We start from the raw sequence: 20,158 nt of genomic DNA, 5'->3' as shown, positions 1-20,158 counted from the left end.
TCTGGTTGTTGATGGCCCTGGTTGAGAGATGAATGTTGACCAGGACACTGGCAGAACTCTTTGAAAAATTGCCATGGGATCTTTCACGTCCCCCTGAGATGGCAGACGGGGACTCGGTTTAATGTCTCATCCCGAAAGGCGGCACCTGTGACAGTGCAGCACTCCCTCAGTACCGCACTGGGAGTGTCAGCCTGGATTGTGGGCTGAAGTGGGACTTGGACCCAGGACCTTTTGACCCAGAGGCGAGAGTGACTGACCCAAGCTGACACTGGCCTAGCTGCTTGGTGATGGTTGAGGTGGTCTTAGTGTTTTTACACGGACTTGGGAAATTTCCTCAGAGCTGCTCCCACTCCGCCCTCGTAAGGTCACCGGGAGTGCGGCGGGAAGCCCAGCCAGACGCGCCTGCAAAACAGGTTTTTTTTTGCCGCATTTCTGGCGAAGGTGCGTCGGCGGAGCAGGAGCAGGTCTGAGGCAATCCCAACGCCCATGGTTGTGCAAAGTCCCGTTAGTGCCAGGCTGCTTTCATACTGGGCTGAGTTGTGCCCGGGTACCGGCGTGCTGGCCTCGCACAGCTGCCGGCAGCACCAAAGATAAGCTCGACGGATCACACCAAGGCTGGGAGGAGCCCCCTTAGTTTCATTGAAGTCTTCCCAGCTGCTGGCTTTAAGGTCAGGGCCACCAGGATAATACCGAGAGGTTAAAAGAGACCAAGAGAGATCACAACAAAGGGAGAAATCGAACGTGCACAGCCCCAGCAAACCTGGAGGAGAACGTGGCAATGGATCAAAGTGTAGAGATAACAGAGACAAGAACAGCGAGCACTGGGAATCCAAAATAATTTAAAAAAAACAGTGAATGCTGGAAGTAGACAGCAGGGCTGTCAGCATTTGAAGAAGGTAGGTTAATGTTTCAAAAATGACTGCACAGCTCCCCCCACTCCCCAACCCCCACTGGCCCGTGGTGGTAGACTGCCTTCTTGAGCGTTTCTTGATCCAACAGACAGGCTTGCTAGGCCTCTTCAGAGAAGAGTTAAGGGTCAACCACGTTAGTGTGGGGACTGGAGTCACATATAGACCAGACCAGCTTTCCTTCCCTCAGAGACAGTTTATGACATACTGACAGCTCCATGGTCGCTTTTACTGATACCAGCACTTTTTTTTATTTCCAGATTTTTTTTTTTCAAACCTGAATTCAAATTCTCAAACTGCCCATGGTGGGATTTGAACTTGCGTTCTCTGGATTACTAATCCCCCACTGCAAGACTGGTTTGCCCTGAGGCAGCTGGTGCCAGGCCTACGTGTGACATAACAGGCAGTCCTTAAAGGGACCGCAACCAACAAGGTAGGTTTGGAGCAGGAGTGCCTCTCCTTCTGTGCTATAAGATTCTAGGATGTGTGTCCATTCTCAGTAATCTATGGATTGAATCATTCTTCCATCTTTAATGTCCCTTTGCAGCCATCAAACTTCCCTCCTCATCACTCCATTCATACTATTTACAGTGCTTTGTTTTACCAGGGGAGGGAGGAGTTTGGATTTTTTTTCCAGCTTCAATGACCCTAAGGACTGTGTCGTGACAAAGTCGGAATTCTGATACCCCTAGGTCTGGTGATAACTGTAGGCCTGGAGAGAAATGCGTGAGGGTGAGAAAGAAAGTGACAGAGAGGGGGAGAGACAGAGAGTGCAGGGTGTTAAGTCTGTGAATTATTTAGTTAATTAAGACACAGACTAATGAGTAACAATAAAACAGGTCTTTACTGGTTGGAGGTAGGGACTATACTGAATACAAGATTACTGCACAGTGCTTATATACCGGTGTGTTCACCCCCGGTATTACGTCTACAGCAGCCTGAGAAAGTAGTACATCTCTTAAGGTGGAACAGGTTACATACACAACACTCCTCCCTTCTTAGCTTTATAGTCATCCCCCCCCATTTAACATAACGTAATAACATATATACATATATAACTTCATGTTTAACGTAACATATCACAGATTCAGTCTCTGCGGAAAACAGTTCACAGATTCAATCTCTGTGGTGTAGTCGGTTCACGTTACTCATTCAATAGTCCTTTCATGGATTTAACAGCTTGAACTTCCGAACTGATTTGGCTCCGTTCGGAGGGACCACGTGTGTGATCTGGTAGAGGTGATAATGGTTCAGATGGGTCATCTTCTGTTTTTACTTTTCCTTTTCTGCTTCTTGGAGACTCTCTGGGCTCCATTGTCAGCTGCCACAGCTGCCAGCTGCATGCGCAGTTCCTCCTTCTCTTCCTCCTGTTTCCGTCGTAGAGCCAGCTTCTCCCGATGTTCCGTAGACTTTTGGTGCTCCTCCATGATTTCTGCACTTTGGGAGTCGAAGTTACAAGCTGGGCAGGACAGGACATCGTAATATTCGGTGTCGTCCACCAGGTCATGGTAATATTCGGTGTCGTCCTGAGCTAGACCAGTGAGAGGGTCGTCTATTTCCTCCATACCCAGCTGGACGTTAGCCAGCTCTTGTTCCAAATCCAGACATCTTTCCTGAAGAGACTTCTTCATGTGTACCTCTGCATCCAGCTTTTTCTGGGCTTTCAGCAAGTCGTTTACTAGTGACCTCATTTGTGATTTTAATACTTCAACTTCCTTTGGAGATTGATTGATCGGACTATGCAATCCCTCTACCGGAGCAGCTGTTTCAGCGGTCTGTTGTTCTACATTGACGTGAGTCAGCGTACTTTTGGCATCCAATGGCTGCTCTGTTGCAGTCGTTTCAGTCTGTGTCGTCACATCAGCCATCTCAATGACTTTTGAGAGCTCCGAACCCTTTTCCTTTGAAGATCGCAGCTCGTGTTCAAGTTTTTCCCATTTCAGAGTCTTGTCCCTCAGCATATGAAGGAGTTGGCTGACCGTTAACTCTTCTGACACCAGATTATGGCACGCACCTTCAGAACCTGAATCAGCTTTGATTCGTTCGGCCTCCTCGCGCAGATGGTTGGTGTGCTCCTGCTCCATTTTCTCCATCAGTTGCTTCTGTTGCCTTTCCAGATTCTCCCACTCTGTAACAAAGAACTTTTTTATTTCATTCATCTCTTGCTCAAAACGGCGAATCATTTGTTCTAATTGCTGTTGTAGTTTGAAATGGAGTTGAGTTCGAGCCCAGTGTCCCTCAAAAATGTGCATATCAGTAGACTTGACAGACTCAGAATTCTCTGTTAAACTATGTTGTTGTTGCTCAGTGGAATTCTGTGCTGAAACTTTGTCTTTTGCACATGGGTTGGTCTTACCATCATCAGTTCTAGAGTCTGGGCTGATTATCTGCACCGAGTTCTCACTCTTTATGGCTTTTAGCGAATGCCAGTCCATATTTATGTTTCTAAACCACTCCCGGCCTAGTAGTGGTGGACCTCCCTCCGGTAGCACATATAAGTCCATTATTTGACTTCCTTCGCCCTTGTTGGCCACTGCAACCTTTATTGTCCCGATGGGGTACACTCTCTGCCCCGTGTAGGTTGTCAATATAATCTCCGTATCCTGTAGGGGAATATGTTGGAATAACCTTCTGTAATCTTTCTTATTCATGACCGACAATGCCGATCCAGGGTCCAATTCCATTTTTACTTGGACTCCTTCTATCTGAAGAGTAACCCAAATTGTCTGGAGGTCTGCACCCTTACCAACGTTGAGTACCCTTAAGCTAGCCAGTTCAATACTGCTTGCATCTGAATCGGACTCCTGTTCGGCCACCTTGTGTACCTTTGCGTATTTCCCTTGCGGTGACTTCTTGTTGCTGGTCTTCTTCGCTGACCTGCATACTCTAGCTATATGTCCAAGCCTACCACAAGTTCTACATTCATGGTTTTTAAACCAACACTGGTTCTGATCATGCGTTGTCTTTCCACAACGATAACATTTGCCAGAACTCACACCCAATTTGTGTGCACTGAGCTCCGGTGACCGTAGCTGCATTACTGCCGTGCCTCTCGCTGCGGCTTCGTGTGCTGCTGCCATAGTGACCGCCTTCTCAAGCGTCAGCTCATTCTCCTCGAGCAGTCGCTTTTGTGTATCTTGTTTAAATAAACCACACACAAATTTGTCTCGTAGTGCATCTGTCAGTCCCGTTCCAAACTGACAATATTTCGCTAATTTACGCAATTCCAGCAAATATTCAGCATTGCTTTCATGCTGTAGCTGCCTTCTGTCGTAAAATTTAAATCGTTCCGCTAGCATCAGCGGCGTGGGGTTTAGATGATCTTTCAGGACAGTAACAATCTCATCGAACGTCTTATCCGCCGGTTCATCTGGTGATAACAGGTGTTTCAATTGCCCGTATGTCTTCGCAACCATTAAATTTAATAATGTTAGAGCTTTATCTTGGTCACGAATTTTATTGGCCTTACAATAATTTTTTACTCTTTCAACATATATGGCCCAATCTTCGAGGTCACTATCAAAGGTGCTAATATTCCCGTGTTTAGGCATTGTAGATTTGCAATTTCTCAGATTTTATTTTCTTTACTTGTTATCAAAGATGGCGGCTTCCCGCTCTTGCCGTCGTCCTCCGCCCACAAAATGGCGGTTTTCCCGTGCTTGGCGGTCTTCACCCGTCCCCCGACGCCGTCTCCCTTCAGCCCCCGAGTGCGGCCCTTATCTTCGCCGCGATCGCCCGAGTGCGGCCCTTATCGGTGGTTGCGATCGATGGCCCGGCTGCGCCCCTCACTTCAAAGCGGCCCGGCCCTTATCTGCCGATCGCTATCGCCCTGTACCTGTCTTCCCCAGCCCTGTCTTCTACTCCGGTTCACAAGCTGATGGAGGCTTCAGGGTCCTAATGCCTGTCGCTTCCAGTGGGGTGGTGTGGTTTGAAACCTCTCTTCAACCGCCGTGGAATAACTGCCGCAGGGTAAGAACCTGACTCGTCGCCAGTGTTAAGTCTGTGAATTATTTAGTTAATTAAGACACAGACTAATGAGTAACAATAAAACAGGTCTTTACTGGTTGGAGGTAGGGACTATACTGAATACAAGATTACTGCACAGTGCTTATATACTGGTGTGTTCACCCCTGGTATTACGTCTACAGCAGCCTGAGAAAGTAGTACATCTCTTAAGGTGGAACAGGTTACATACACAACACAGGGGAGGGGACGAGAGGGAGAGAATGTAACAGAAGAAAGGTAATGAAAACTTCAACACAACAGAGGAAAATCCATTAGACCTGGTCAGAATCGTATCGGATGTCAAAGTGCGTAATCCTCCCGTGACTGCGGCAAAGCAACAAAGAAAGCAGACTGCTGTGATTCATGGTCAGAACACGAGAGTACAAGTCCACAGAAGATTATGTGGCGGGCTTACAATTGTTTTCAATTGAGAAACCTTGCTGGAAGTAAGGACTTGTATTTCTATAGCCTTCTTCTTCTTCTTCTTAGGCAGTCCCTCAGAACTGAGGATGACTTGCTTCCATATTAAAAATGAGTTCTCAGGTGACTGATGAGTCCAATGTGGGACCTACAGTCTCTGTCATAGGTGGGGCAGACGGTGGTTGAAGGGGCGGGTGGGTGGGGTGCTTGGGTTGACGTGCGCTCCTTGCGCTTGGCTTCCGCTTGCTCCCGGCGAAGAGACTCGAGGTGTCCGGCACCTTCCCGGATGCTTTTCCTCCACTTTGTGCGGTCTTGAGCCAGGGATTCCCAGGTGTCAGTGGGGATGTTACACTTTTTCAAGGAGGCTTTGAGGGTGTCCGTGAAGCGTTTCCTCTGCCCACCTGGGGCTCTCTTGTCATGCCGGAGCTCCAAGTAGAGTGTTTGTTTTAGGAGTCTCGTATCGGGCATGCGGATGATGTGACCCGTCCATCGGAGCTGATCGAGCGTGGTCAAAGCTTCGATGCTGGGGATGTTGGCCTGAGCAAGAACACTGACGTTGGTGCACCTATCCTGCCAATGGATTTGCAGGATCTTGTGGAGGCAGCGTTGGTGGTACCTCTCCAGTGCTTTGAGATGCCTGCTGTACATGGTCCATGTCTCTGAGGCATACAGCAGGGCGGGTATCACTGCTGCTCTGTAGACCATGAGCTTAGTGCCAGGTTTGAGGTCCTGGTCTTCAAACACTCTCTTCCTCAGGCGACCGAAGGTTGCACTGGCACACTGAAGGCGGTGTTGGACTTCGCCATCGACGTCTGCCCTTGTTGACAGTAGGCTCCCGAGGTATGGAAAGTGGTCCACGTTGTCCAAGGCCTTGTCGTGGATTTTGATAATAAATAAGGACTTGTATTTCTATAGCACTTTTCACAACCTCAGAATATCCTAAAGGCCTTCACAACCAATGAAGTAATTTTGGATTGTAGTCACTGTTGTAATGTAAGGAAATGCGGTAGCCACACTTGGGAGCACTGGGTTCAGTTGTGGTCACTTCACCACAAAAATGTATTGGAAAGGATGGGGAGAAAGAGCAATAGAGTGAAGGCAAGGGTAAAAGGGATGAGCTATGAGGCAAGAGTAGAGAAGGTCAAACTCTACAGCCTAGAGAGAAGGTGCTTAAGGGGGGGGAAATTTCATTGAGTGTTTTCTAAAGTATTAAATGGGGTCAGCTCAAGATGTTACTTCAAATTAAGACAGGAAAGCAGGAAAAGTAAATTTAAAACAGATATTAGAAAGAACATCTTTGGTCAAAAAGTGAGAAATGTTTGGAATAGTTGAGTAGGAGAGGGTAGCAGAGAAAAGGATGTCCAGTTAGACGCTGTGATGGGAAATTTAGGATATTAAGAGTGATGACATTCAATAGGCCAAAGGGTTGTTTCTCATCTTTGACTTATGTTCTTAAGCATGTGGGTCTGTTGGTTTGATGCCAATGAGCCATTACTGGGTTAACCATGATTCCACACCCAAGACCAAATCCAGCAATGAACAGTAGTCGCCTTTGAAATAAGCCTTGACCATCTGTTTTTTATCTACTATGGACAGCTGATTTCTTAATGACCTCATTTCTGAAGAGGATGACTCGCGTTACCTCACGGGACTCTCCATAATTAAAGATACTGGCCTAAAAATTCAGTCTGGCCACTTTTGGGGTGGTAAAGTCGGGCGGTCGCTAAAGTTAGCGCCCGCCGGAAAGTGTAGGCCACTTCGCCGAAATTCAGTAGATTTGGCCAAGAGTTTGGGCGAGCGCTGAAACTGGCGTTGCACTGCTATCTTCAGGCGCTAAGCCGGCGATGCGGACTGATAACGCCGAAGCCGGGCGCAGCGCAGGTGCGGTCATGTTTTGATTGACAGCAGACACCCTGACGCCGGCCAGCTCTTAAAGGGGGAAGGGTTGACTTTGACTGCTGCCACGCCCTGCATAGTGGAGCCCTGCAGCTAGGCCTCAACACTGCTGGTGGACCCAAATAGCGCCTGAAGCCATGGAGAAGGCCCGTGAACGAGCGCAGCGCTTCTCCCAGCATGCTTTGAGGGTGCTGGTTAATGGTGTGGAAAAGAAAAGAGAGATCTTGTGCCCGGACAGTGGCAAGAAGGCTCCCAGGAGGCAGTACAGGAGAGCCTGGAAGAAAATCGCCCACAGGGTGTCATCCACCAGCGATGTCCCCAGGAGTGCGGACCAATGCCGCAAGAAGTACAACGACCTCACTCGGATGGTCAGGGTGAGTACCCTTTCCAGTGTCCTCCTCATCCTTGCATGTGCACCTCACATTATGGGCAAAGGGACCTCAAAGGCCTAATGGCCAGCCCTCCTCCCGCAGCTATGGCACTGGCATGATCATCAATAGCACTTTCTGCACTTAACACACTGGCCAAGCTATTCCACCATGGGAGGCAGTGCACACAGCAACAGGGCACCACACTGGCCAAGCTATTCGACCATGGGAGGCAGTGCACACAGCAACAGGGCACCACACTGGCCAAGCTATTCGACCATGGGAGGCAGTGCACACAGCAACAGGGCACCACACTGTACTTAGAGGCCGTCCTTTCTCTTGCAGGCCAAGCTGGCGCAGAATTTGAGGAGCCAGTCTGCCGCCGGGGGAGGCCGTCCCCAGTACCAGGCGCTCAGTGAGCTGGAGGAGAGCGTGGCTCGACTCATGCGTGGCCGGGTGACTGGCCCTGTTGCCATTGGAGATGCGGACCCTGTACTGGGACCCACTGGTAAGGACATGACCGGTTGGACCTCTCTCGTTGCCCTTGCGCTTCAGATCTACATCCTTTCCCACTGTCCGACCAATGCGCATAATGCCACCACTCATGCCTCCCTCGCTGACGCCCTGTCCTCACTCTAAAGCTACTCTTGTGCCTTCCTGCTTTCAGCTGGTGAGGAGGAGGTGGTCCCTGAAGCTCAGAGTGCCAGGCCCTTGGAGGAGGAGGACGACGAGGACCAGGAGGAAGGCGGCACATCGGGGGAACCCTCATCCGCGCCAGGGGATGGCAATGGAGGGGAGACGTCTGGCCTGGAGGAGAGGCAGGGGGAAGTGTTGCAGGGGGGTGTAGCTCCTGGGCCCAGTGGGGTCGAGGCACGCGGGAAGGGTCGGGCAGCACGGCGGCCTTCTCCCCAGAGGGGGGAAGTGTTGCAGGGGAGGGCAGTTCCTGGGCCCAGTGGGGTCGAGGCACGCGGGAAGGGTCGGGCAGCTCGGCGGCCTTCTCCCCAGAGGGAGAGTCCGCCCTCCAGACCGGAGACGGTCCTCGCCCAAGAGGTGCGCCTCCTTGATGAGATGTCCGCGGCGTCGGAGCGGCGCCACAAGGAGTTCATGGGGGTTGTGGGACAGTTGCCTCAGGCCATTGAGTCCCTGGCTCATAGTGTGGTCGCTTTCGGGGAATCACAGGCCAGGGGGGTCGAGCAACTCGCGGCAGCACACGACAGGGGTGTCCAGCAACTCGCGGCAGCGCAGGACAGGGGTGTCCAGCAACTCGCGGCAGCGCAGGACGCGAGTCGCGAGTCCATGAGTGGTGCCGTCCAGACACTGGCAGATCTGATGCGGGCACATACCAGGGCAGTTCGGGCACTCACTTCTGCCACACTCGCTGTGGCGCGGAGGCATCGCCAGGGCACCCGCCGCCCTGCTGCAGCACAGCGGTCTGGCCTCCACCAGATTGCTGCGCTTGCTGCACTGCCAGCCCGGCCGAGTGCCAGTGTCTCTGGCGAACAGCGCGCGCCTGGCATCAGCCAGCTTGCCCCCATTGGTGCAGCCGACACTGCCACTCCCCCAGCCAAGGTGCGACGAGCTGCTGCTGAGACTGATGCTGGCCAGCCACAGCTGCAGCAGTCAGCAGCCGGCCCCTCCCGGGCCGGGCCTCGTCTAGGCCGACCCCCAAGGGCATCTGCCGTCACGCATTGTGGCCCTCATGAGCCTTCCCCCAGCTTTGCCACACCCACAGGGCCCAGGTTGAGGCGGAGCAGCAGGTCGGGTAGGGGCCAGAGAAGCCTGCATAAGGACTCGCCCTCTCGGCACACCCAGTAGAGTGTGGTGATAGCGGTTTTTTTTATATGGGGGTGTTTGTGTTCTGGGGGGGGCTTATTTTGGTAAGGCCGAAGGTGAAGGCATTTTTTGTTTTTATGGGGGTGTTTGTGTTGTGGAGGGGGGTGCTTATTTTTGTAAGGCCGATGATGAAGGCCAATTGGATGGGCAAGTTTTGTTATTCCTCCCCAGGTTGTGGGAGTGACAGATGTTTTTGACTGTTTTTTGGGGGTCTCGTCTGTTTTTCTGTTTCATTTGGGAAGGGCCCTGAGTTTGTAAAATAAAGCTTTTTATTTATTCAGCATGTCCAGGTGTCATGTTTCAAGTGGTTGTTGCGTTAACCGGCTGAGGGCTTGCGGAGCGGCTGCATTCAGGTGCGTTCATTGCCACAGGCCATTCCCTGACAGGGGGCCTAGAAGTGTCGTTCAATAAGCCGCCGGCGGACGGCCCTTGGACCTTGTGGCTCCCTCCTGGGCTGGTACTCCTCCTCCTCCTCCTCCTCCTCCTCATGGTCCTCCTGCTCATCCTCCTGAGGTGGTGGTGCAACGTCAGGTGGCAGTGCCTTAGTCCTGCGGATAGCCAGGTTGTGCAGCATGCAGCACACGACGACGAACTGGGAGACTCTATCCGGCGAATACTGTAGAGATCCGCCGGAACGATCCAGGCAGCAGAACCGTTGCTTGAGGACGCCAATCATTTGCTCTATGATGTTCCTTGTGGCTTGATGGCTTTCGTTGTATGCCTCCTCCGCTGGGGTCCTGGGCGCGCGGAGCGGGGTCATGAGCCATGTACACAAAGGGTAGCCCTTGTCCCCAATAAGCCATCCCCTTGGTGGAGGCTGTGCCTCGAACATGTCAGCCACAGTAGTCTGGCGCAGGATAAATGCATCGTGGCTGCTTCCTGGAAAGCGGGCATTGACAGCTAGGATGCGCTGCCTGTGGTCACACACCAGCTGTACATTGAGGGAATGGTAGCCCTTCCGGTTGCGGTAATCCTCGGCATTGTCGATAGGTGCCTGCATAGCCACATGCGTGCAGTCAATGGCGCCCTGCACCATGGGGAAGTCCGCGATCCTGCCAAATCCGACTGCACGCTGCTCCTGCCTCTCTAGGGTCATGGGGAAGGAGATGAATTGGTGTCTCCTCGTGAAAAGTGCATCGGTGACCTGCCGGATGCAGCGATGCGCGGCGAACTGGGAGATGTTCGCTATGTCCCCAGCAGTGGCTTGGAAGGAGCCGCTTGCATAAAAGTTCAGAGCCACCGTGACCTTCACTTCCACCGAGAGAGACGTCCTGCACATCAGCTGTGGACGCAGATCTCTGTGAAGCAGCTGGCAGATCTCTGCAACCACCTCCCTTCTGAAGCGCAGCCTCTTAACACAATGCGCCGCAGTCATGGTGAGATAGGACACCTGCTGCCGGTATTGCCTGAATGGGTAAGGCCTACGTTGCCGACGCCTGATGGCCCCTCTGCGTCTAGGCATGGCTGGCCCTCTCACACAGCGTCTGCGAGCCCTTCGCACATAATGCTGCAACTGAGGGTTGGAACCCCATACAGCCCCCATAATAAACTTGCAAACAGTGAAATCACAATGATTCAAATGTCAAAGCTCTGGCCAGAAGCCAAAAATACTTCTCCTATGTTGTCCCAAATCAGTAAGCTCTGTTCCTTGGTCTCTGTCCAGAAATCCAAAGCAGTAAAGTCATTGCAGCAAAATGGCTGGGCTTTATAGGTCAGTGTAAGTGCCCTTTAATTAGCGCTCCCCGAGGTCCACAGGGCCTCTGTTGCGTTCCACTTCACAGTTCTTAACAGCGCCACGCCCACATTGGGCGGGCGTCACTGAATTTCCGGTTTGGGGCGCACAAACAGCGTTGCACGACGAAATGACGTCATAAGCTGCGCGCGCAGCTGAGCGGGCGCAAACACTTTGCGCCGGCGCTAAATGTCTACTGAATTTGGGCGTAGGCGCAGATCGGCCTGCGCCCGGGCGCTAAGTGCCTAGCGCTGGAAATATACCCCTCTTATGGCGTTAACGGCTGGCGAACGCAACTGAATTTCTAGGACTATGTTCGAGGCTCAAATTGATAGACTTACACTCTGATGTTGAGCGTGCAAAATAAGAAGGGCTTCATATTTTTCCAGAGTGCACAGGAGGGCTTAGTCTATACCATGCAATCAGGCACCATGTAAAGCTGAAGTAACCACAGGCCTCCCACACTCTTAAGTCTTAAAAGTGATTCCCGTCACGATTTCCCTGTGTACTTCAGGCTGGGACTCCTTTGCCCGACTGACATTCCTGTGGAGAGGTTCAGAGATGAAGCATCTCTGACACACGCTTTAGGCCATTGACTGCTTCCAGACCCAGGCCCAGCCTGATAAGTGTTTCTTATTCTGCTTCATCCAAGTACGTTTGCCAGGAAGGGCAAGTGGGAAAACTGATTTTTTTGTAGCTGTTGTTTGTTTTTCACTGGGCGCGCACGTCGGGAAATCGCTCCCCGCGTCAGCTGTCAGGAAAACCGAGCCTCTGTTTACCCGGTGGAAGAGTACGTTCAGCCCTCTCTACTCAGCCCACAAAGGGCACCATATGTGGGACGGCGGGGCTGAGCTCAGTGGGTCGATGCACCACCACCCACTCTGGTGCTGAGCCGTACAGAGCAGGAAGTCCCAAAGTTCCATCGCCAGACAGTGCTGAGTTAGCCGGTGTCAGCCCGGTGCCGTACCGAGGCTTACAGACCAGGGAGCTCCCAGGTCTGTCCCCTGGTAGACACTGAGTTGTCTGAATTCAATCAATACTTGTCTCCTCCCCCTCCCTGCCACCCGGGGCCCTGAGCAGTGAAAGAAAGACTTGCATTTATTTAGCACCTTTCACAATCTCAGGACGTCCCAAAGTGCTTTACAGCCAGTGAAGTACTTTTTGAAGTGTAGTCACTGTTGTAATGTAGGAAACACGGCAGTCAATTTGTGCACAGCAAGCTCCCACTAATAGTAATATGATAATGACCAGATAAACTGTTCTTTAGTGATGTTGGTTGAGGGATAAATATTGACCAGGGATAACTTCCCGGCTTTTCTTCACAATAGTGCCGTGAGATCGCTTACGTCCACTTGAGAGGGCAGATGCGGCCTTGGTTTAACTTCTTAGCCAAAAGACGACACCTCCAAAAGTGCAGCACTCACTCAGTACTGCATGGAGTGTCAGCCTAGGTCTTGCGCTGAAGTCTCTGGTGTGGGGCTTGAACCCACAAGCTCCTGACTCAGAGGGGACAGTGCTACCCACACCGAGTCACGGCTGACACTGTATTGGAGCGAAAAGACGGTGAAGTCATGGGCGAGGAATGCTGTGGTGTCGCTGCCTGTGGTCGGACCCTATGAATGGAGACGCTGCATGTATTACCACTCCATTTACTGTCTGTAGGGTTAACCGTCACCCACTTTAGAATGACTAATGCTCATGTTAATCTTTATTTAAATAACTTTCCCCAGTGAGAGTGGTTTACAGTTACCAACCAAATAAATGTTTGTGGCAATCTGACTCTGTGCTGAGTATTGTCCAGAAACAATTTGAGCGATATTGTAGAAATAGTTGACACGTTGTTTTGATGATGACTGCATTACTTCTCAAAATGCTCCCAGTTAGAGTCTCAGTGGGTTGGGCTTGTGAGGCCCACTCTGTGAGCTCCAGTCATGAGCACAGCCTGGGACCCCAGCCTGGTTTGTGGCCATTCTGATGGACTCCTGCTGAAGTCACAAGGGTGGTCTATCAGAACGGCCATGGATCTTCAGCACCTACGTTCCTTCCCTTTTCTCCCCAGGGCAGAAAATCAAGTGAAGCGGTGTTTTTGCTTCCGAGCTTGGTTGCTATGTACACAACGTATAGTTAAATTATAAAAGTAAGAAGATAAGACTTGCCTAGACAATAAAGGACCATTCTGTCCAACATCTTGTACCTTTTCAATGGATCACGGCATCGATTCTACACCTTCTCACCATGGGGTAGACTTTCTGCGTAGTTCTCTCGATCACCCAACGTAATCTTGGTGGAAGTTCGGCAGAAACCCTGCAGAAATGGCTGTTTATGCAATCTCTCCAATATTTCCGCTGTAGATATGACGGGAGATCGGGAGAACTGCTGTGGAAAGCCCAGAAGCATATCTCTCAATTCTTTCTTTCTTCACAAACACATCCAGATGCCTTTTGAACCCATTGATGCTACCCACTTCGATGTCCTTCCCTGGTAACCTACCCTATTATTCTATTACCCCTTAGATGAAACAGTTCCACCTGACTTCCCTTCTTCCTCCTAACTACCTCATTCTTAACCTGTGTCCTCTGGGATTTGAAACCTTCTCCACCATGATAACATTTGTTTGGATCCACTATGCTCATACCCTTCATAAGCCCGGAAACTTCAATTAGGTTACCTTGAAATCTCTTCTTTTGCATTTGAAAAGAAGCCCAAATTGCTTATCCTTTCTTCAAGACATCAATTGCTGATACAGGTAGACTATCCTTTATCCGAAAACCTCGGGACCAGCCGTGTTTCGGTTTTAGGAAAATTTCGGATTTCGGAAGGTGCGCGAAAACACTTCGGTTTTCAGAGGTAATTCGGTTTTCGGGAGTGCGGATAAAGGATACACTATCCCTTATCCGAAAGGGTGGGGGTCGTGGTCGTGCGCATTTCGGTTTTCAGAAGTCATGCTTTGCTCCACTTTCGGCTTTCAGAGGTTTTCTGGTTTCGGATGTGCGGATAAAGGCTGGTACACTTACGCTGAGCGATTTCGGTTTTCAGAAGTGCGGAAAAATGCTACACTATCCCTTATCCGGCTAGGCCTGTAAGTCGTGCGCCACTCTGGTCATGTCGTGCGCACGACTTACGCTGACCGAAAAAACCTTCGGTTTTTAGAAGGTTTCGGTTTTCGGAAGTCCGGATAAAGGGTAGTCTACCTGTACTTGGAATCATGTGTGTTTTTCTCTCTGTTCCCTTTGGAGGGCAACAATAACTCATTTCTACATTGAAATATTTCTGGCCAAAGAATATTCTTTATTTTCCAAACATTAGCTTGGTTCAAGGGGAAGCACATTTTACTTCATTACTCAATAATCGTCAAAGGTTTAAGGGGCCGTAGCTGGATTGTTGCCAGTGTGTCTCAGTTGTCCCTTGCTATGCTCCAGGACTAATGGTGAGAGGCAACTTGAGAGCAGACATTTTGTGCAGAACTCTCTTTCATGCAACTCCCCTGCTACTGTAAGTAAAACAGCGACAGTGGAGGGAGGGGGTCAAGGGCAGTGCTTCCTATTCATAAAACTGCAGTGGATCTTCACATGGTGTCACATAAGGTGGAAGGCCCATATAAACAAAAGAAGAATGACTTGAATTTATATAGTTCCTTATTGCATCTCTCAGAAATGCCACAAACCACTTCCCATACAGGGATGAGGGATTGCAATTATGTAGATAGACTGGAGAAACTGGGGTTGTTTTCCTTAGAGCAGAGAAGGGTAAGAGGAGATTTGATAGAGGTGTTCAAAATCATGAAGGGTTTAGATAGAGTAAAAAAAGAGAAACTGTTTCCAAAATACTGAAGGGTCGATAACCAGAGGGCACAGATTTAAGGCGATTGGCAAAAGAACCAGAGGTTACATGTGGAAAACTTTTTTGGTGTGAGGTTAGGATTTGGAATTCACTGCCTGATAGGATGGTGGAAACAAACTCAATAGTAGCTTTCAAAAGGGATTTGGATAAATATTTGGAGAAAAAATTGCAGGGATATGGGGAAAGAGCGGGGAGTGGGACTAACTGGCTTGCTCTTTGAAAGAGCTGGCACAGACCTGATGGGCCGAATGGCCTCCTTCTGTGCTGTACTATTCTATGATTCTATGAGTTACTTTGAAGTGCAGTAACTGTTATGTAGGTGAATGTGACAGCCATTTTGCATGTGAAATAGTCCCACAGACAACAGTGAAATGAATGAGTAGTTGATGTGTTCTTGGTGGTGTTGACTGAAGGAAGAATGTTAGCCAAGCTGAACATCAGGACAAGGGACATCTCAACAATAACAACTTTAATTTATATAGCTCCTTGATGTTAGAATTTGCTTTATGTCAGGTGTATCATCAAAGTTAATCATAACATCTCGGGGTCATTGTCCGATTCGGATATGCTAATCTTGGAGATTAGTTGGGACAATGGGGGAGTAGGAACAAGCAGATGGGTCGGCAACATGGAGGTGCTAATATCAAATTGGCTAGAACAATGGAGGCACCAAAGCTAACACATAGACTAGCTGCAAGGTCACATTAACTATTTGGGATTGTCCAGGGCATCTCCTGTTCCTTTGTAATGTCAGGCAGGAAACATCAGGTTGAATTGATTAGCAGTTAAACTATCAAGATGGCCATTATGTCAAGGTCTGGAGGTTTGGTGAGAAGGAACCTCACTTCAATATACATTCTGGGCATCATGTGATTTGACTCATATTACAGGGGAAGATCATTTACAGATGTATGGAAGGTTCTTTTGGACATGTGACAGATGAGGAAAAGAGGGAAACAAAAGTACAGGTAGCAGCCTTCTTGTAGTTAGAGCTCATGGGACAGAGAATCATAGAATAGTAGTACAGCACAGAAGGAGGCCATTCGGCCCATCGAGTCTGCGCCGGCTCTTTCGAAGAGCAATCCAGTCAGTTCCACTCCCCCGCTCTTTTCCCATATCCCTGCAATTTTTTCTCCTTCCAGTATTTATCCAATTCCCTTTTGAAGGCGACTATTGAATCTGCCTCCACCACCCTATCAGGCAGCGCATTCCAAATCCTAACCACTCGTTGTGTAAAAAAGTTTTTCCTCATGTCGTCTCTGATTCTTTTGCCAATCACCTTAAATCTGTGCCCTCTGGTTATCGACCCTTCAGCCATTGGAAACAGTTATATATTGCAGATTGACCACTCATTATACAAACCGCCCATTATAGAAACACCTCGTTATAGAAATCCCCCGTTATAGAAACCCCCCCGTTATATAAACCCCCCGTTACAGAAACCCCCCGTTATAGAAACCCCCCCATTATAGATACACCCCCGTTATAGAAACCCCCCGTTATAGAAACCCCCCGTTATAGAAACCCCCCGTTATAGATACCGCCCGTTATAGAAACCCCATTTATAGAAACCCCCCGTTATAGAAACCCCCCGTTATAGAAACCCCCCGTTATAGAAACCCACCGTTATAGAAACCCCCCGTTATAGAAAACCCCCATTATAGAAACCCCCCGTTATAGAAACCCCCCCATTATAGAAACCCCCCGTTATAGAAACCCCCATTATAGAAACCCCCCGTTATAGAAACCCCCCCGTTATAGAAACCCCCGTTATAGAAACCCCCCGTTATAGAAACCCCCCCATTATAGAAACCCCCCCATTATAGAAACCCCCCGTTATAGAAACCCCCATTATAGAAACCCCCCGTTATAGAAACCCCCCGTTATAGAAACCCCCGTTATAGAAACCCCCTGTTATAGAAACCCCCCCATTATAGAAACCCCCCGTTATAGAAACCCCCGTTATAGAAACCCCCCGTTATAGAAACCCCCCCGTTATAGAAACTGCCCCGTTATAGAAACCCCCGTTATAGAAACACCCCCGTTATAGAAACCCCCCCATTATAGAAACCCCCGTTATAGAAACCCCCCATTATAGAAACCCCCCCGTTATAGAAACCCCCGTTATAGAAACCCCCCGTTATAGAAACCCCCCGTTATAGAAACCCCCCCGTTATAGAAACCCCCGTTATAGAAACACCCCCGTTATAGAACCACCCATTATAGAAACCCCCCCATTATAGAAACCCCCCATTATAGAAACACCCCCATTATAGAAACCCCCCCGTTATAGATACCGCCCATTATAGAAACCCCCCGTTATAGAAACCCCCCGTTATAGAAACCCCCGTTATAGAAACCCCCCCGTTATAGATACCGCCCATTATAGAAACCCCCCCATTATAGAAACCCCCTGTTATAGAAACCCCCGTTATGGAAACCCCCCGTTATAGAAACCCCCCTTTATAGAAACCCCCCCGTTATACAAACCCCCGTTATAGAAACCCCCCGTTATAGAAACCCCTGTTATAGAAACCCCCCGTTATAGAAACCTGCCGTTATAGAAACCCACCGTTATAGAAACCCCTGTTATAGAAACCCCCCGTTATAGAAACCCCTGTTATAGAAACCCCCCGTTATAGAAACCCCCCGTTATAGAAACCCCCCGTTAGAGAAACCCGCGTTATAGAAATCCCCGTTATAGAAACCCCCCATTATAGAAACCCCCCCGTTATAGAAACCCCCATTATAGAAACCCCCGTTATAGAAACCCCCCGTTATAGAAACCCCTGTTATAGAAAGACCCCCGTTATAGAAACCCCCGTTATAGAAACTCCCCCGTTATAGAAACCCTCGTTATAGAAACTGCCCGTTATAGAAACCCCCCGTTATAGAAACCCCCGTTATAGAAACCCCCATTATAGAAACCCCCCGTTATAGAAACCCCCCGTGAGAGAAACCGCCCGTTATAGAAACCCCCGTTATAGAAACCCCCGTTATAGAAACCCCCCCGTTATAGATACCGCCCGTTATAGAAACCCCCCCATTATAGATACCGCCCGTCATAGAAACCCCCCCATTATAGAAACCCCCCGTTATAGAAATCCCCCCGTTATAGAAACCCCCCGTTATAGAAACCCCCCGTTATAGAAACCGCCCGTTATAGAAACCCCCCTATTATAGATACCGCCCGTTATAGAAACCCCCCCATTATAGAAACCCCCCGTTATAGAAACCCCCATTATAGAAACCCCCCCGTTATAGAAATCCCCCATTATAGAAACACCCATTATAGAAACCCCCCCGTTATAGAAACCTCCCCGTTATAGAAACCCCCCCGTTATAGAAACCCCCCCATTATAGAAACCCCCCGTTATTGAAACCCCCATTATAGAAACCCCCCCGTTATAGAAACCAACCGTTATAGAAACCCCCGTTATAGAAACCCCCCATTATAGAAACCCCCATTATAGAAACCCCCCATTATAGAAACCCCCGTTATAGAAACCCCCCGTTATAGAAATCCCCGTTATAGAAACCCCCCATTATAGAAACCCCCCGTTATAGAAACCCCCCATTATAGAAACCGCCCCGTTATAGAAACCCTCCATTATAGAAACCGCCCCATTATAGAAACCCCCCATTATAGAAACCCCCCGTTATAGAAACCCCCCATTATAGAAACCGCCCCGTTATAGAAACCACCCATTATAGAAACCCCCCGTTATAGAAACCCCCGTTATAGAAACCCCCCCATTATAGAAACCCCCCGTTATAGAAACCCCCCGTTATAGAAACGCCCCATTATAGAAACCCCCCATTATAGAAACCCTCCATTATAGAAACCCACCGTTATAGAAACCCCCGTTATAGAAACCCCTGTTATAGAAACCCACCGTTATAGAAACCCCCGTTATCGAAACCCCCTGTTATAGAAACCCCCATTATAGAAACCCCCGTTATAGAAAACCCCCGTTATAGAAACCTGCCGTTATAGAAACCCCCCGTTATAGAAACCCCCCATTATAGAAACCTTCCGTTATAGAAACCCCCATTATAGAAACCCCCCGTTATAGAAACCCCCATTATAGAAACCCCCGTTATAGAAACCCCCCCGTTATAGAAACCCCCGTTATAGAAACCGGCCGTTATAGAAACCCACCGTTATAGAAACCCCCCGTTATAGAAACCCCCATTATAGAAACCCCCCCGTTATAGAAACACACCATTATAGAAACCCCCGTTATAGATACCCCCCGTTATAGAAATCCCCCCGTTATAGAAACCCCCCCGTTATAGAAACCCCCGTTATAGAAATCCCCCCGTTATAGAAACCCCCCCGTTATAGAAAACCCCGTTATAGAAACCCCCCATTATAGAAACCCCCCCGTTATAGAAACCCCCGTTATAGAAACCCCCCCGTTATAGAAACCCCCCGTTATAGAAACCCCCGTTATAGAAACACCCCCGTTATAGAAACCCCCCGTTATAGAAACCCCCCCGTTATAGAAACCCCCCGTTATAGAAACCCCCCGTTATAGAAACCCCCGTTATAGAAACCCCCCCGTTATAGATACCGCCCATTATAGAAACCCCCCGTTATAGAAACCCCCCGTTATAGAAACCCCCGTTATAGAAACCCCCCCGTTATAGATACCGCCCATTATAGAAACCCCCCCATTATAGAAACCCCCCGTTATAGAAACCCCTGTTATAGAAACCCCCCGTTATAGAAACCCCCCTTTATAGAAACCCCCCCGTTATAGAAACCCCCGTTATAGAAACCCCCCATTATAGAAACCCCTGTTATAGAAACCCCCCGTTATAGAAACCGGCCGTTATAGAAACCCCCCGTTATAGAAACCCCTGTTATAGAAACCCCCCGTTATAGAAACCCCTGTTATAGAAACCCCCCGTTATAGAAACCGCCGTTATAGAAATCCCCGTTATGGAAACCCCCCCATTATAGAAACCCCCCCGTTATAGAAACCCCCATTATAGAAATCCCCGTTATAGAAACCCCCGTTATAGAAACCCCTGTTATAGAAACCCCCCCGTTATAGAAACCCCCGTTATAGAAACGCCCCCGTTATAGAAACCCTCGTTATAGAAACTGCCCGTTATAGAAACCCCCCGTTATAGAAACCCCCATTATA

The sequence above is a fragment of the Somniosus microcephalus genome, chromosome 9, assembly GCF_052327205.1.
Source record: "Somniosus microcephalus isolate GS21.2 chromosome 9, FLI_Smic_1.0, whole genome shotgun sequence".
NCBI lineage: Eukaryota > Metazoa > Chordata > Chondrichthyes > Squaliformes > Somniosidae > Somniosus > Somniosus microcephalus.
The sequence above is the reverse complement of the archived record's forward strand: the minus strand, read 5'-3'. Positions refer to the sequence as shown.